This window comes from Microtus pennsylvanicus, chromosome 1 (assembly GCF_037038515.1).
Source record: "Microtus pennsylvanicus isolate mMicPen1 chromosome 1, mMicPen1.hap1, whole genome shotgun sequence".
Lineage (NCBI taxonomy): Eukaryota > Metazoa > Chordata > Mammalia > Rodentia > Cricetidae > Microtus > Microtus pennsylvanicus.
Window position 1 is genome coordinate 9,708,151 of NC_134579.1, and position 19,479 is coordinate 9,727,629.

A 19,479-nucleotide genomic window follows, 5' to 3' on the forward strand; every position below is an offset into this window, starting at 1 on the left:
CCTGGGTCATTCCCATGCAAACTCCCTGATTGCTGGTTCAATCTATGAGCCCAGTAAGTCCAGGTTAGTTGATTCTGTGAGTTATTTCTCTACTCAGTGATTTACACACAATGAGATTTGGTGCCTCTATCCTTCCATCTTAGCTTGAGATCAAATAATAGATAGAATTACTAGTGCCCACTAGTGTTTCACTCAAAGAATAATACTAGCATCAGAGACATACCAGAGATCTCACTCTGGGCCTACAGAATTTGTAGGTAGCTAGAACCAGCCTGAAGAATTCTTAAAAATACTGTGAAGTAAAGAAAACACCCAAAATTTGATACTATTCAAGCAGTATTAAGGCAATTGGTCAACACTGAAGTTTGGCTATGTTGAACAAATGCTTATGTGACTTTCTTTTTAGTTTATTCTTCTCTCGTATATCAGTTTCCCCTCCCTCCTCTTCTGCCAGTCCCTCCCCAACACCTCCACTCTCCTGCACATACACTGTTCCTCTATTTCCCTTTGGGAAAGGGCAGACCTCCCAGGGATATCAACCAACCACGGCATTAACAAGTTACCAAACACTAAGCACAAACCCTTATTAAGGCTGGATGAGGCAGCCCAGTAAGAGAAAACAATTCTCAAAAGCAGACAAGAGTTAGAAACCACCTCCAGTCTCACTGTTATGAGTCCCACAAGAACACCAAGTTACACAACTGTAACACATATGCAGAGGACCTAGCTCTGACTCATCCAGGCTCCCTGATTGTCACTTCAATCTCTGTGACCCCTATGTGTCCTGCTTAGTTGATTTGTGGGCCACGTTCTTGTGATGCCCTTGGCCCCTCTGGCTTCAACAATCAATCCTCCCCCTCTGAGTTCTGATAATGTTTGGCTGTGGGTGTCTACATCTGCTCCTATCAGTTGCTAGATGAAGCCTCTCTGATGATGATTGCGTTAGGCTTTGGTCTATGAGAATAGCAGAATATCGGGAATCATTTCCTTGACTTTTTAAAGTGTCTAGGAAGCATAAAGAAAGTAAACAATGAGTCTTAAGGTAACATTTAATTTTATTCACATGTGAAAGAAATGCTGATTCATATTTACTTTAAAAAGCAGGAAAAATTGTATATTATGAGGAATTTCATTTCCTGTCATTTCTCTTTGGTGTTCTGAATGCCTCTTGCATTGGGAACCCTGTTTCTCTGTTTGGGGAGATTTTCTTCTACATATTGTTGAAAATATTTTCTATGTATTTGACACAGAATATTTGTAAATCAAATACTGTAAATCAATATCAAAGAAAGTTTCTTCTCATGTTTCTATATCTATTATTCATAATTCTCATCTTTTTATAGTATTCCATAATTCTTACATTTTCCAAATATGATTTTGTTGTTGTTTTAGATTTAAGGTTTCACCTGCTTGAGTAATCTGATTCCTCCACCCTGTTTTCAAGCCCTTATATTCTGTTTCTCTCCGTCTGTTCTGTGGATGAGGCTTTTCAATGAGTTTTTTTATTTGTCTTATTGAATCTCCATTGAAAGTTTTAATTTAGTTTAGGTTTCTTCAGGATTATTTGTTTATTAAATTCTATTTTTATATCTTGAATATGGAGTAGAATAACTCATACTAAGGTCCTTTGAAAAAGTCACATGGAAACCTCCTACTATAAAGGCTTTGTAAAACATATACAGGCATTTATTAAAAAGTTTAAATGGAGCCAGGTAGTGGTAACATATGCCTTTAAATTCAGCACTCAGAAGGCAAAGGCAGGTAGATCTCTGTGAGCTCCAAGCCAGAATGGTCTATAAGAGCCAGTTCCAGCACAGCCAGGGCTGTTACACAGAGGAACTCTGTCTCAACAAACCAAAAAAAGAAAAAAAAAAAAGAAAGTTTAAATGGAATTACCTTATAATGGGGGCAACAATGCCCTTATTAAACAGCACAATATAACAGATAAAAAACCCAATGCTATAAAAGACTACCTCTTTTGGAGAAATCAGTGAGTGGGCCCACAAATTTCACAGATTACTGCCACAGTTCTTGCTTACCCTCCTGGGGAGGTGGACAACAAAGGAATATATGGAAGAGAGAGAATAAGGGTCCGTCTTATCAGAACACATTGGACAAAATTCACAAAGTTTAAAAAAGAAAAATTAATGTTGTAATTATAAAAAAGAAGAGACAGACAAAGGGAAGAGAAGCCGGAGCTGCGGGCGCCTTTTCGGCCCGCGGTGTCTCAGATTCATTACTCAGGAACTGAGAACTTAATCTTCCAAAATGTCAAAAAGACCATCTTATGCCCCACCTCCCACCCCAGCTCCTGCAACACAAATGCCCAGCACACCAGGGTTTGTGGGATACAATCTATACAGTCATCTACAACAACTACAGGCTGGGAGGGAACCCGGGCACCAACAGCCGGGTCACAGCGTCATCTGGTATCACGATTCCAAAGCCTCCAAAGCCACCAGATAAGCCGCTGATGCCCTACATGAGGTACAGCAGAAAGGTCTGGGACCAAGTAAAGGCTTCCAACCCTGACCTAAAGTTGTGGGGAATTGGCAAGATTATTGGTGGCATGTGGCGAGATCTCACTGATGAAGAGAAACAAGAATATTTAAACGATTACAAAGCCGAAAAGATAGAGTACAATGAGTCTATGAAGGCCTATCACAATTCCCCTGCATACCTTGCATATATTAATGCAAAAAGTCGTGCCTAAGCTGCGGTAGAGGAAGAAAGTCGACAGAGACAGTCTCGCATGGAGAAAGGAGAACCTTATATGAGCATTCAGCCTGCTGAGGATCCAGATGATTATGATGATGGCTTTTCAATGAAGCATACAGCTACCGCCCCTTTCCAGAGAAACCACCGCCTCATCAGTGAGATCCTCAGTGAGAGCGTGGTCCCTCGGCCAGAATGCAGGTCCTCAAGCCACAGGTCCAGTCTTTAATGGTTCATCAGCGAAAACTGGAAGCCGAACATGGTCAGATAGAGGAGCGACACCAAGAAAAGAATAGGAAATTCCTGGAAAGCACGGATTCTGATGGAGGAAGGTCATTGGCTAATAAAGGAACTGCCTTGGCCCATTTTATTGGTTAGAGCATAGGTAGGTGGAGTAAACAGAACAGAACCCTGGGAGGAAGAGGAAGTGAGGTCAGACTCCACAGCTCTGCTCTCCAGAGCAGACGCCTCAGAGAGACGCCATGCCCCAGCTCCGACCCAGGATGGATTTAGGCTAGAATCTTCCCGGTAAGACCGGTGCTCACAGATTATTAGAGATGGGTTGATCGGGATATCAGAATTAGCCAGTAAGGGCTAGAGCTAAAGGGCCCAGCAGTGATTAAAAGAATACAGTGTCCGTGTAATTATTTCGGGGCATAAGCTAGCCGAGCAGGCAGATGGGGTGTTGGGGACGCAACAATGAACTTAAAAGGTTATGCGGTCTGAAGGTGGAAGTAGACATGGAGAAAATCGCAGCTGAAATTGCACAGGCAGAGGAGCAGGCCGGCAAAAGGCAGGAGGAGCGGGAGAAGGAAGCAGTGGAGCAAGCCGAGCGCAGTCAGGACAGTATTGCCCCTGAGGAAGAGCAAGCAACGAACAAAGCTGAGGAGAAAAAGGATGAAGAGAGCATCCCTATGGAGACAGAGGAGACACACCTGGAAGAAATGACAGAGAGCCAGCAGAATGGTGAAGAAGGCACATCTACTCCTGAGGACAAGGAGAGTGAGCAGGAGGGGTTGACAGCACGGAGGTCGAAGGGACCAGTGATAGTAATACTGGCTCAGAGAGCAACAGTGCCACAGTAGAGGAGCACCCACAGACCCCATGCCAGAAGCCGAGAAGAAGGAATAAATGTCGCCTTGTTTTATGTGTCCTAAAACTTTTATAAATGGAAAAAAAATGTTTTTTGGTTTTAATGGTGAATAAAAAAAAAAGAAGAGACAATATATTTTTCATGAATATTTTAAATTTCAAATGAAAGCTAGTTTTGAAAAAGTGCTCCCCTTCTATGTAATATTGATATGTTGGCATCTGGCTATCATGAATAAATATTTCATTAATACTAATAATATATTTTTCTTAATAGTATTATAACTCATGTAAAAACACCTTCCACTTTAATGCAATGCCAAAAATAAAAATTCTGAAAAGGTTTTTGTTTGTCTGTTTATTTGAGGTAGGGTCTTACCATGTAGCTCTGAGTTGCCTTGAACTATGTCAAGCAGGCTGGCCTCACACTCACAAAGATCTTCCTGTGTGTGCCTCCCATGTTTTGTGATTAAAGGTGAAACTACCATGCCTAGGTACAGAGGATTTTAAAGTTCTTTCTATTTGCAAATGGATATTATATGATTATGATTTTTATTTTTAATCAAAGACATTACAGAAGCACATATGAAAATCTAGCTGCCAGCCAAGGAGTCAAGTGTTAAAGAATTTTCCCCTACAACTCAATATATTTTGTATTAGAAAACACAGGTATTTTTAGAATGTAATTATTAAAATAAAAATTGAATTTATTAATATTTGTAAATAACTTTACAAAACAACATTTTGAATGAGGGAATGGGTATGAGCAATGCACATGACATGCGTATATAAAAATGTCATCATGAGACCTATAGTATTGCTTTAGTGCAAATGAATGTATGCCAATAAATTAAATTTTAAAAGGCAGCTATGGTGGTACATGTCTTCAATCACAAAAATCAAAAAATCTAGCTAAAAGTCAAAGAAAGCTAGAATTTATGGCACATGACTATAATCCCAACATCTGGGAGACTGAAGAAGAAGGACCACAAATTCTAGGTAGACCTGACTGAGTACAATGAGTTAGTCATAGGGTAGTATGGGCAACCTAACTATTGGAGCTGAAAACAATACAAAGTGATTCAACAAAAAAGAAAAATTTAAAGATGGAAATTTACTCATAAGAATTATTGAAACAGATGTGATTATGTTTAAAAACTAGATTATGTGGACTGTAAGTATGAGCATTTTTAAAAGATCCGCTTGTGTATAGCAGCATATACATGCCTGGTGCCTCTCGAAAAGGCATGGCTTCCCTTAGAACTAAAGTTCCACATGCTTTTAAGCTTCCATGTTGGTGCTTGAAACCACACTGGAATCCTCTTCAAGAGCAACAACTTAACCTTAATCACTGAGCCATCTCTGCAGCCCCAGGTAAGAGCATTTAAACAACGGCATCAAAATTAACTTGAGCTAATTACAGTAAACTTCAGTATAGTAAGGGACATTTTTACATTGCTAAAAACCAGCTGAAAAGAAAAATATTTGCAATTCCTTAAACTATTTTCAAAAAATTTGATGAAGTGGGAGGTGTTCAAGTAGGTTCACACAAGTGGGTTAAACCCTTAAGGTTGACTCTCTCTGTCTGTCTCCCCCCCATTTCTGTCTCTCTGTCTCTGTCTGTCTGTCTGTCTGTCTGTCTGTCTGTCTGTCTCTCTCTCTCTCTCTCTCTCTCTCTCTCTCTATATATATATATATATATATATATATATATATATATATATATATATGCAGAATATGTGTGTGTGTGTGTGTGTGTGTGTGTGTGTGTCCCTCTCTCCCCTTCCCTCTCCTTAGTTCGGGTCCTAAGAGTCACTGCATTATTTATGTAAAATTTCAAGCCATATAAAGATTTTAAAAGGATAGACATTTGATGATAGTGAAGCCAAGATCCTGCCCTAGAGATATTTCCAGATTTTCATAGTCAAGCCCCAAGCATCTGCATCTTTGCTTTACTTAGGCATTTTAGGCAGCTCTACATGGGATCTGTTGACCAGGAGGCTGACAGAATGTTAAATTTGCAGACAGAGCACAACACATTTTCCCCCTTCAAGTTTATGTTGCATGCTTAATCCCCAATTCTCCACCCTGTCACCATGTGCAGCAAAAGAGGTTGATAATTAATGTCTGCATCTCTCTAGATACATGCTGCCTAAGAAACCCCAAGGCAACTGTGAGTGCACTTTACAAAGATGAGCAACCATCCTGGGTGGCCTAAGAAGGAGATGCAGATGAAGGGTTGACTTCAAACACCACAGGGAGCACACAGTCTCACGCTCTCCAAAGATGATGTTTGAAAAGCACAAACTGATTATGATCAGGGTAGCAGAACAGTTCTGAATGGACTACGGGTGTCTCTATTAGGGGAAGGGAAAGAAATGAAAGGGCAGAACTCACTGCACACTGGCAATGCATTACTAGTGCTAAACTGACATCTTTAGGGTAAGTATTTAGTCTTCAGTGGCTCAAAGCCTGGAAAGAATTATGACTAATAATGCCTTATCTTTAAGCAAGTTTAGTAACTTGTAGTAACACTGAGGCTAAATCATATCATAGTAAATGTGGGGCTTTTTTAAAAACACAAATGAAAAGAAATTTTATGGCAGTCAAGTATATAAAAATAATTATGCAAACATACATAACATACATACATAACAGAAAACTTAAAAATCTAATTAATTGAGTCACTTGGTATATCTAGAGGTTTAAATGTTCTTAAAAAGCATACACAGCTTTTGGAGCTATGAAAGAACATGACAATTGATATTGCAAAGTATTAGCAGCCATTCTGAAAGAATGCAGTGGCTGGGATGCAAAACAATAGTTTTCAATGCCAGAAGAATGAGCAAAATCACTTCTAGAGTACTGCACCTGGGTTGGATGGTTGATGCATTTTAGTTAAACTGCAAGAATGTCTGTTTTATTAGTTTATCAAAATTCTGAAGGCATTAAAAGCCACAGAGTAACTACTTAACACGATTATTGTAAAAGGAAATTACAGAAAAGACCAGATGATGAAAAATAATCCATGTTTCTGAATATGTAGAATTTAATTGTAAAATGTCTGTACTACCAAAAATACTTTACAGAATTAATGTAATAACTACCAAAATTCCCATGTCATATTCCAAAGGTTAGGGGTAAAAATGAAACCAAGAAATCATAATGAACCACAAAATACAACAAATACCCAAAGCAATCCTAAAGAATATGAATGATGCTGGAGCTATTACAATATCCAGCCTCAGATGATAACATAGAGCTATAGTGAAAAATACAGCCTGGTGCTAACAAAAAAAAAAAGTTTGGTTATAAACAGAGGAACAGGGAACAAAATAGCAAAGCTATACCCACTTAATTTTTGGCAAAGAAGGCAAAAAATAGACTTAGAAAAATGCCAACATTTGGTGCTGTAAAATCTGGATTTCTTTCTATAGGAGAACAAAAAAGTCTTTTACAAAAGTCAGTTAAAATGCATTTAAAAACTTAATTTTTAAACTGTAATAATTTAAATATATAATTATTGAAGGGTGTCAAATTTTAACATATGTATGCAAAACACCATAATGAGATTATATATGTTAAATTATGGCCTGAGAATACAAGACAAATACTTTTTTCTCAGAATTAGTTAGGGATTAATTAAATGAACTAGGACCTGGTATCTATGTGACATTTCTCTGATCTGGATTTGTAATCATTACTTGGGCTTCTACAACTGCATTTCACACTAGATTTTTAACGAATACGGGGATTAGATCGCCTTTTAACATATACTCACAATACTGGGCTTTTCATTAACTCACGTAAGTCACACACAAAATACATCAGGCCAGTCCTCTCCTTCCTACTCATGTTTGAAACTACAGCAAAAAATAATTCAAACAAATTACTAGGATAAGAAAATTCAAAGTTGTATAAGTGAAATATGTTTTAAGCTCTATTCTGCTTTTGCTTTAGAATTGAAAAATTGCCTTTAAATAAAATACAAATTGAAATATCAAACTATTTTATCATTTTATACTTATTTATTTATTTGGGGGACGCTGGGGACAACATACAGGAATTGCTTTTCTTCCTCCACCCTGTGGGTTAGAGCTCAGGTCATCATGTTTAATAGTGAACATATTTACCTGCTGAGCTGTATTGCAGGCAATTGAATTAAATTTGAAAACTTGGATTTAAATATAACTTGAAGAGAAACAAGGTCACTTAGTCCCTGTGGATACAAACATTGTTTCCACAGAAAATTTTGGTTTTCAAGATTTGTGCTGTGAAAATAATAGTTTCCGTAATTCTCATACAGATTGATATTACCCCAAATGCTGCACCAAATTGCTACATATAGAACTAACTATGCACACAATGATGGCCTGATTTGTGTAATGCTCTTACCAAGAATGATTTTATTCATTTAGTTTGACTTTTCTCCATTTCTAGGCAGCAAGAACATTCTAAAAATACTACCAGAATATTTGCAAACCACTTTTCCAATGTATCAAAGCAAGATAATCTAATTTTCAAAGCATTTGGCATGGAATATTCTATATACTACTGTATAGCCATCATATTGCTCTCATAAAAGATTAAAATATGTTACGGGAATTGTAATGATGCATAATACATATTTAAGTGCTTAATAATTTACATTTTGTTAATTATTTTGACTGATTTGGGGTAAAGATTGTTACAACACATAAGCAGACCATCTGTTGCTGTTCAAATTATTAATAAATACTCCCTGAACTAAGTATTTTAATTAAAAATAAAATGCTGCATGCATTAAGACCCATCTTAAGTGGCATGCTCCAAAAGGAATTGATAGACATGCAGCTGCCAATCTCTAAATAGTTTGAAAACATTACAAACTTTTATTCATAAGAAATTGTCTGGCTCTGGATGATTAGGGAGCAATCTGTTGAGTACTCTAGTGCCTTCTGCTGTTGAGTATCCCAGAGTATAGAAATCAATAAAAAAATGCATTCCCTATTCTATTTTATCTCATAAAATTACCATGTGGTCAAAATGATACACAGCTGCCTTCTAAACTTTATCCTTCTGCCTATGTAAGATTGGCAGTACTCTCAACTCATCTGATACATTTGTGACCTTGAGGAAACTGGACTTCCTAAGAGTGAGAAGTCAGGCAGGCAGATAGTTGTGACCACTACCTCCTTATTTTCTAACAGTCTGGCTCTGAGAAATTTATTAATCCTTCAGAGCTTCAGTAAGCTAGGAACGACAGTAATTCTCTTTCATTGGGGTATTCTGAGAATTGCCACGAAGATATAAAGGAGCTGGGTGGATTCTAAAGAGCTGTGTTAGTGTTCAATTGATGTAGCTTCGTCAAATTATTACTGTGCTGCCATTACTTGGAGTATTTTTTTCAGTTTTTTGAAGATTGCCTTTAAAAGATGAGGCTTATGCATTTTCTTGGCACTGTTATGACTTCATTTTTTGAACTTTGAACTCTTTTTTTTTCTTCCCCTCTGAGATATAGTTTCAATTGGGGAAAAGAAAATGAGGAAAGTAAACAAATGAAGTAACACAGTTTAAGTTTAAATAGATGCAATGAGAAGCAAGGAAATAAGAATGGTAGGTTTTCCAAACTTTACACAGTTACATGAAAGCAGAAGTTTCAGTCTTCCTGGGTGTCCTAGTTTGAATGAGAACAGCCCTAGAAGGTTAACATGTTTGAATTGTTTGTCATCATTTGGTAGACTGCTGAGGAAGGACTGGGAGATAAGACCTTGTTGGAGTAGGTGTGTAACGGGGAGTCAGCCAGTGGGCCTTTTGAGATTTCAACAGACCACACCAGGCCCAGTGTTTCTCTCTGCCTGTCTATCTGTATGAAGTTCTCAGCTACTGCTCCAATGCCATTGTGTCTGCTTCCCACCTTGATTATGGGCTCACCCTCTAAAACTGTAAGGAAACTTTCCCCCTTCCCCCTTCTCCCAATTAAATGTTTTCTTTCCTAAGACTAGCCTTGGTCATGGTATCTCTTTGCAGTAACAGAACAGTAACTAAGACACTGTGGTGGTATGTTTTCTGCTGTGATAAAACACCATGATTAAGTCACTTGTGGTGCAAAAGGTGTACTTCAGCTTATACTTTACGTTCATTGACTAAAGTACGCCTGAACAGGAACTCAAAACAAGAACCTAGACACATGAACAGAAGCAGAGACCATGAAGGACACTATGCCTACACATCCTACTCTCTTGTATAACCTAGGACGACCAGCCCAGGGCTGGCACCTCCTACTGTGAACAGGGCTATCCACATCAGCCATTTATCAAGAAAATGCTCTCCTGCTCCAGTCTTGCCTACAGGCCAATTGATAGAAGCCTTTTTCTCAACTGAGCTCCCCTCTCCCAATGGTGCTACAGTTTTTCCAGTGACAAAAACAAAGGGGAAAAGAATGAGGTTGAGAAAATGGCACAGCAAAAGAGAAACACTTAAGAAAAAAATGTTAGGTAAAAAACTGAAACTGGAATTCTGAGCACCATTTTTAAAAGAATCCGACCCTCTTTATTTGCTAAGTTAGACTTTTAACCCAGAGGCCTAACTTGTTCCCTGTTGCCTGACAGTGGTGCTGCAGTTTTCAGCATCCAGACTTTGCATATGTAAGCAAATTTCTGCTCATGTAAAAATACCAGTAGAAAATGGTGCACAGCCTCCATTCTTGTTCCTGGAAATTATTAGCTCAAGGGATCTGTGCAGCCACATGCCTGGAGAGCATCAGGTGTAGGGATCAAGTGAACTTGAACACCAACTCGAGGCAACAATGTTTGTGTGTATTTCCCGGAAGTCCACTGGCCAGTGACAAGGACCCAGAAGACCCTTTCAAGCAGGAGGTTAGCTATCCTTGTGACATCTGTCCATTAAAAAACTGTAAAAGTCTCAGGATATGGCTTATCTCCACAACTTTCCTGCAATGGCCATCGCTACCCCTACTTTCATAGAATATGAAGCTGAGCAAAGTTAGCTTACATGAATTTCTTTGGGTTGCAGAGCCAAATAAGTCACAGAGTTACAAGCAACATTAGGCCACAGTAACAGTCAATGCCCTATTCCAAGCTAGTTGTTTCCACTGTCAGTTCCAGCCCTTTTTCCCACTGTGAATAATAGAACTTTGGAGTTCTTGTTGAGACTAAAGAATAACAAGAAGCAAGATGGAAAACACTGTAAACTTATGCTGTGACCTACACAGCTTTGGACTTGACTGGACTGAGGTGAAGGGGAATGAAGAAAATGGCAGGCACATAAACAGAGAAGCTGGGTTCTATGTGCCTTGCACTCTGTTGGAACAGTTAGGAAAATCAACATAATTCATATATACAGCAAAGGAAGGAGGCAGATTAGGTAAACTCTGTAAGAGGTCTCTGTAGAGGAACAGTCTTCATTTGCAGTCATCCAAGAGGAAGAAGTTGTACTTTATTCTTTCTGCACACACTGGTCTTAGCTAAAGGTCAACCATTTGCAAACATCAGTACTCAGAGCAGGGAAGACTGTGCCATTCCCATGAGTCTGAGGCACTGGCATCCTTGACACGACTCTACTCATGGCAACAATACACATTCACTCAGAACTTCATCAGCTACCCATAGACATTCTAACAGAAAAGGGGAAAGTTCACATCAAACAAAGAACTACAGGAAACTAAGGAACACTAAGAGTGAGAGAAATAGCCTTTTCCAGTAAGAGCCAGCCAGTTGGCTATGCAATAGCAGATAGTCATCCCTGACGTCATATACACACAAGTAACAGTATTCAGAATGAGCAGGTTGTATTTAAATATTTATATCAATAATTAAAGACAAGGAGACCATGAATCTGACAGAGAGCAAAGGGAGGGAAGTACACAGAACTGGTTAGGGCGAGGAAATAAAGACAGGAAATAATCTAATTCTATTTTAATTTTTAAAAAATGTAAAGGCGTCCAACCACTAGCACTCTATCTCTGACATCAACCATTTCCTAATTTCACACACAACTCTAAGGAAGCTGTAAGATAGCAGCACTACAAAAGAAATGCTATTGTTGCTAAGATATACACGGTAGTAAGTAAGTTACATCTGCCTAGTTCCTTCCTTATTTTCAGAGTATGCAAAAGTTGTCTGTGAAACCCGTCTGCACTCCCTGTTCTGTGATGTGAACTGACCTGATTATACTACAGGAAAATCACCACCTTGGGGAGTTTAGTACAGAAGCCACTGCTCAATTTGACCAGCAGACTGTTAAGTGGGTCTGAGAGAAAATCCTGAGCTAGCATCTAAATCTGCAAGCAGCAAGGTGGAAATGAAAACTAGCAAAACCATACACGTTTTAGGTTTGGCTTCAGTCTAGCATTGCTCCTTGTTTGATACTCTACAATTCGTCTAGGACACTTGGGGTAGCATTGGTCTAAATGTTAGAGAACATACCTCTGAAAACTGGCATTCAGATGCACAATTGTTACATTCAGAAAGTGTCTAATTGGCAGTCTCTACCTATCCTCAATCGTTTTCATTCAGAAAGTGTCTAATTGGCAGTCTCTAACTATCCTCAATCGTTTTCCTTTACCAGCTCGATGGCCAGACTGCAAAAATTTGGGTTTTTCCTGATCTTCTCTTTGGACTAAAACTCCATCCTTGAATTGTGTTCTATTGATTCACTTTAAGTCAATTTTATTTATTTATCACTTGTTTTCATGTATACTCTTTATTCACACATGGACTTCTAAGTTTCAGACAGTTTGTATTTTCCCACTAGTTATTTTACCAGATTTGAGTGCCTAAAGACTTCTAATAATTGAAGTATTAATATTCTAATAAAAGTATTCTATCCAACCTTCTTCTTCAATTGTACTTGTCAAAAATTTGTGTTATTCATAGTCAGAAGAAAAAATGACAACTTTAAACTGACAGGAAAGAAGGGGGAAGAAGGGGTGGGGGAAGAGGATGGAGATTGAAGAAAATGAGAGAAAAGGAAATGAAGGAGTAGGGAAGAAAATGGAAAGCTAGGGGAGCAGGGAGGAAAATGTATAAGAAGATGGGAGGGGGCTTCCAGGAAGTTCCTTGGATGCTATGAGCTTCTGCAACAATTTCATGCAAAATCTCAAAACATCTCGTTTCCTCCTGCCTTTTCCATAGCCAAAGTCATTTGCCTCTCTTCTTTACCATGACTAGCAGCATCAAAACTATCGTGTTACAGAATCTCTAAACCCAGAGAAATTCTCTCTACCAAGACATACAAATATATGCTAAGAGTCTCCAGGGCTGTACTGGTGTGTTAGACACTTATAGTGGATTGGCTATACATAAAGAATGGGTTTCCATAAAGGACAAGGTCTGTCTACAAGGAAGGTAGAATGTGATCAGATAAACATGATGGATGTTTGATAGGCATTGGAAAGTTAACCGCGGTGTCCAGCCTAAGTGTGTCCGGCGGTTTACCCAATCTTCTGTCTTTACTCAACAGGATTCCACTCAGATTTGTAATCTAGAAACTAGGTAGATGTCAATTATGCAAACCTCAAAGAGAATTTCTAGCTTTCTCTAACTGCTCATATCCACACCCACCTTCACATTTAAGAATAAATCTGATCATATCTACCTCTGTAATAGCAATATCCAGCTGACCCATCCAATTCTAATTAACCTCACCTCTGTCTTCTCTCATTAACATTATTACACCAAATGCTGAGAATCAAGTTCAAAGACCTGGACAGTGTTAAGCAAGGACTTCCCACTGAGGTCCATGCTGCATTCAGAACTCTGAAATTTTGCCATTTGTGATTTTAATTTACTTCTACTATTATCAATTTCCCTTCATCCATTCCATATATTCTCCAATGTAATATGTATGTACACACCACATATTATAACCAAAACTTCCAGGATTGATTCCTGTGTTTTCCTATCCCAAATACTGTTCACTACCCTTTGACTATTGAAAGAAGACAACCAATCCACAAGCATCTATTTAGCAAGGGATTTCAGTATCAAGTTATTTTGAAGTCTTCTAATTTCACATGCCTTTTCCAAATCTCCTTATGGGCTTCTATTTGCTCTGCCTATGTGCTCCCTGCATGTCGTACTACGCCTTCTTCCTTGAGTTATGCATTTCCTCCAATCTTTTAATAAACACATAAGAAAACCAGGCATTTTCAACACCCTCCCATCCCATTTTCAGTATTCTCCCATTACATTCTCAGTACTCTCCCATCACCTTCAGAAACCTGGTTTTCCTGGAGGATTTCACTTGCATAGCTCTCTGGCCAGAATATTCACCATCACAGATTATCCTCAGATAATGCTAGATGAAGAAAGTACCATTCTTGCTTCACAACAGCTCTTCCAAGCTGTTACTCAGCAACTTTAGAAGTAAGATAGAGTCCTGGTAGTAAGACTACCTTCTTCCCTCTTCTCTTCCGATTACTGAGGATAGCAGCAATAGGAATCTAATTTTCTTCCACTTTGTAGACTGTGTGCTCCTGAATTTCTTCATTTTCTGGAATGTACAGTCACAGTCCTGTCAATTACTTTTCCTGGTTTCAATTGACTCTGAGATCTAGTGTTCGGAAACCCACCCCCCACTCCAGAGCTAAGAATATAGACAAGACATCTATAAACAATGTGCATTATAGTAACTTCAGTCTTCAGGCTCCGGGCCCCTATCTTTCCTGCTCTCTCTCTTGAAGTCCAGCTGAAACCTTTTTTGTTCTCACGGGGGAGTTCTCTGTTTCATTTTAGTCTTCTGCTTGAAGAATGTTTGTTGAGACAGCTGAACATCTTTTAAAATAATATACTCTTCAGTGCTTTCAATCTTCTTCTCTTGTTTTATAATTTTGTTGCCCCGGACATATGTAGATTGTATGACTGTACCTGACCATACAGTCTCCTGAGAACTTTCATTGGAATTTCACCCAAATTTTAATCATCTCATCTGTCACCATCTCCACAGAAATCCAACATACTTTATGTTTTCTTTTTCACAAAAATAGCAAATCTTCTCATACTGTAACTGGTGTGTTTGTTTATCCTGCTGTAGATAAGATGGAAACAAAAAGGTTGTCTTATTTACTGTTCCTATTATTGGTGTTTACAAACTGTAATTATGGAAAATAGATTAAATAAATGTTTCAGTGCAATGTTATTCTTCCTTTAAGCAGAGAAATTTGTGTGTTGTGTTTCAATCCAAAATTTCTGAAAATTGTTATCACATGGTGTTGTGCTTTGAAGAGGAAATATTCCCTGGAGGCTTCTTTGAATACCTGGTCCTCAATAACTTATGTTGTTTGTATAGGTTCTGGAATCTTTAGGAGGCAGAGCCATGCTGGAGAAAATGAGTCATTGTAGATGGGCCTTGAGGTTTTCAGCCTATCTCTTGAAAACAATAGTAACCAACCAGTCTTCTTCTCCTACTACTGCCATCCCATGGTGATGGAATACATCCCATATACTACACTCCAAATGAAACCTACTTACTTTAAGTTGTTTTGTCATGTATTTACCTACACTAAGGAAAGAGCTAACCAATGAAGATGGTATAATGAATTAGAATTATTAACAATTATCTTACAATATATGGTTTTTACTAAAAGCAATTAAAATTCTTTAACCTTAAGGAACTAGGTTATTTTAATGAAAATATACTTATGCATTTAAGATAAAGTAGGTTTGTTATGATAAAAGATACAGAGAATAGAAGGCCTCGAAGCAGACCTCTAAATAAGTCCTCCGCCAGATATATGTCAATATTGATGTATAATAATGTAACAATGATTTTTATCTGAAATGTTGCCTCATCAACTCAATCGACTCAACATTCTCCTCACAGGAAAAACAAAGATTATTTCTCAAAAGTTTATAAACATGAATTTGTTAAATGAGAGTTAAATATTTGGTGCACAATGGAATTTTTCCATTGTTTCTTTAAACATGAAAAAAGTTATAAAAGAAAATTATTAAAAAAAATAATAACATCATAAAATAACAAGCAAAATAATAAAAGACAATATATACATATCCTTCCTTAATAGCTAAATATGTTTGCATGAGCAGAGATCTTAGACTCCACACAGGAACCCACTTCAAAAATCAGGCTAAGCAAATAATCAATAAAACATATGTTAGGGGGCTTGACCTCATAGATAAACAACTGAAATGACAAGCAATAAATACCAGGAGTGTGGCAATGAGAAACCACTAAAATTCTAAAGAATTTTGAAAAAACGTCAGTGCCTATTAAAGTTGAACATATATCTATCATGTAATAAAATTTTGCCACTGTTGTATGGTTTCCTAAATTTTTCTAAAGACATACAAATGTTTATAGGTGCACTGTTCACGAAAGCTACCATAAAAGTAACTTAACAATCTAAGTGTCTAACATAATGGAATAGGTAAGTTGCAATGTTTTCCCATAGTAAAACAACGAATAGCAATATAGATAAATTCAATAAATATTACAATTACAAATGACCAAAAGAAACTGGTGAGAGGTCTTCAAAGCCTTCAAGACAGCTCAGCAGGTAAAAGCACTTGCCTCCAAGACTGAAGACCTAAATTTGAACCAGAGAAATGATGTATTTAGGAAGAACCACTCCCCAAAACTGTTCTTTGACTCCCCATAGCTACTATGTACACCTACAGACAGACAGACAGACAGAAACACACACACAAGACTCCAAGATATCTTATTCCATTCATATAAAATATAGCAACAGGGAAATGTACTATATGCTAAGAAAAGTCAGGTGTTGACTGTTTGGAAAGGGAGTGATTAGAGACTGAAGAATTTCTGGCTAACAACTTCTGGGGTACTGCATGCAGGATGTGTTCTAATGTCCAAAAAGGTTTGTACGTAAAGCACTATGCAATTTATGTATTTTATATATGATCTAAATGTCCATGTGGGACTTTAGACATGGTACAGTAGCTAAGAGCACTGCCACTCACAGACATCTGCAACTCCAGCTCCAGGGCCCTCTTCTGGTCTTCTAGGTATTGCATGCACATGGTGCACATATTCGTATGCGGGCCAAACAAAGATATAAACAAAATTCAAAGAAGATAAGACAATATGCTTTCTGCCTTGTTATGAATGCCTTATTTGGAATAAGACATCAAAAGATGCATGCATAAATATAAAAAGGAATCCCACAAAAGTAAATTCCTATAACCCGAACTTAAAGGTCTATATAGTTAGGAAATTATAAAAATATAAACTATTTAGAAATATATCATAGACATATTGTGGTCTACAGTCTCCCTCAACTCAGTTTGACATTATGGACTTAATCACTTAAATAAAATGTGATCTCAGCTTCTTTCCAAATACCTCACACAAAAGAATAAACATATTTTTGTAAATGACCGTATTCCTTTTTCTTTATCACAATAGAATAAACTGCTCTGTTGTATACTGGGTGATAGTTTTATAGTTCTTTTCCTTCATAACTGTCTCTACACATGAGGTTTTCTGATGGGGGAGTGTCATATATCAATCTGTTGATTTCATTGGTTAAGCAATAAAGAAACTGCTAGGCCCATTTGATAGGCCCACCCTTAGGTGGGTGGAGTAAACAGAACGGAAGGCTGGGAGAAAGAAGCTAAGTCAGAGAGTCGCCATGATGCTTTTACTCCAGGCAGATGCAGGTTAAGATCATTCCCGGTAAGCCAGCTCATGGGCTACACAGATTATTAGAAATGGGCTAGTCCAGGTGCGAGAGCTAGCCTAGAAGAGGCTAGATAGAAATGGGCCAAGCGGTGTTTAAAAGAATACAGTTTCCGTGTAATTATTTCGGGGCATAAGCTAAAGCTAGCCGTGCAGGCGGCGGGCGTACCGGGGAAGCAGCCCTGCCGCTCCTATTTCAACAGTTTTCTGGAATATTATTGGTGCCTATAAACAAAATTTGTATGTCAAAAGCAGCATCTCATTTTAAAAAACCTGTTTGCCTCCTAATTGAAAAATTATATTGCTTTTGGCATGAACTGAAAAGCCATCAAATAAGGTGTAGGTAGTGTTAAATGACTAAGGATTATAAAAAGCTTTCATAACCTGGAATCCCAAGTTACAAACTAGCTAAGATGCCTCCAAAAATATGATGCTTCGTGGTAAAGTATGTAGAAATGGTTCTGTATTAAAGCAATTTATTTTCATATTTTTTTGTTCTGCACTCATCTGTGATAAATGCAAGACAATACACTACAGGTGGCACATGTTTATTGAATAAGTAGAGATGCTAAAGCTAAACTACCCACTTATGCAAAATGCCTTTAGGTAAAAGAGAAGACGACCCATTGTCACTGACAATAACATGAAACTCATTAATATTTACCATGAGATTGTATTTTAATCTTTGAAAACTCTAGAAGCAATAACCATTCCTATTCTAATACTGCTCTGCAAGATAAAGTTCCTAGAAGTGTAAAGATAAAATACGGAGACAAATTTTAATCTCAGATGTATTACAAATACTAAGCCATAGTATCCTAAACGTCTTCCCAGATTAACAAATTAGGATATAATAGTAGTTATTCCATAAGCACTTTTAGGACAGTACTTCTACTGAGTAACTAATAGGAATTATCTCCCTTGATTTTAAGAAACCCACAAGGCAATGGTGAGGATAGTTTCTAAATAACTGTTTTAATTTCCTTTCCTTGTACAAATATGATGTTCCTTGCTTCAAGACATAGTTTCTATTATACACCTTGACCTTCATTAAAGAAGATTCTAATTTCAGTAGATACTAATTAACACAGGGACCCACAGCTGAAGACTGTGCAAAGAATAAGAGACAAAAGAATACTCAGCTCTAAATAGGCTATCTATATCACACTCCCTGCACACTCAAGGATGATGAAGAAAAGCATAAAGAGTTTAAAAGCCAGATATCCCAGTTGACTGAGGGAAAAGTTCCTACTGGACACAGCACACATGAACTCACAGCAGTTGTAACAGTAATCAAAGGAGCTATGCAAACTCAAACCAGAAACGTCCCTGGGTAGAGAGAGTAGTGAGCATCAAGTCCTACCCCTAGCGGACATGCTGCTGACAAATAATAGCTTCTGGGAGAGGGAGTGTTGGTTTGCATTAAGTGTGAGTCTGGTAAGTCAACCTCTCTAGTCAAATATGGCACATTCCAGAATTTATGAGTTGTACAAGTAGACCTTGTTGTGTTCGAGGGTGGGGCAGAGCCCAAAAGACAGAGAAACAGAACATAAAGTTTGTTGGGAAGGCAACTTTAGAGAGGTAGATTGGGGAGTGGATATGATCAAAATATAGTATATTGCATGTCAAAACTCCAATAAACTGCTATAAAAAAGAGACGGGAATTCTCTTTCCTTGGAAACTTCATGGCTTGGTGATATCTTTTTTTTGAAAAATACAATTTGAGATTGTAAGAAGCTTTGGGGATTCTTACTGGGCCAGTTTATTTATCCCTGAAGACTTCTCAGAGGACAAAGCTTAGCCTCTGAGAATTCTAAGACCAGAATCTCACCAATGAGCATGCAATTTGGGCTGTTACTATTTGGAAGTTGAAGACCAAATACAGGGCTTTCATATTGTATTGTTTGGATATTGTAAATGATGGGACTAATCTTTCTCCAGCAGAAAAAAGAATAAACTCACAATCTAAGCATTGCTAGCTAAGCTTGAGGGTGAGCTACCATGGAAATTTGG

The 19,479-nt window shown here is 37.8% G+C and overlaps 1 pseudogene; it reads left to right on the forward strand.

Annotated features, from left to right (window-relative positions):
• Nucleotides 1-2,194: 2,194 nt before the first annotated feature.
• Nucleotides 2,195-3,846, forward strand: LOC142838232 (SWI/SNF-related matrix-associated actin-dependent regulator of chromatin subfamily E member 1-like; annotated as a pseudogene).
• Nucleotides 3,847-19,479: the final 15,633 nt, after the last annotated feature.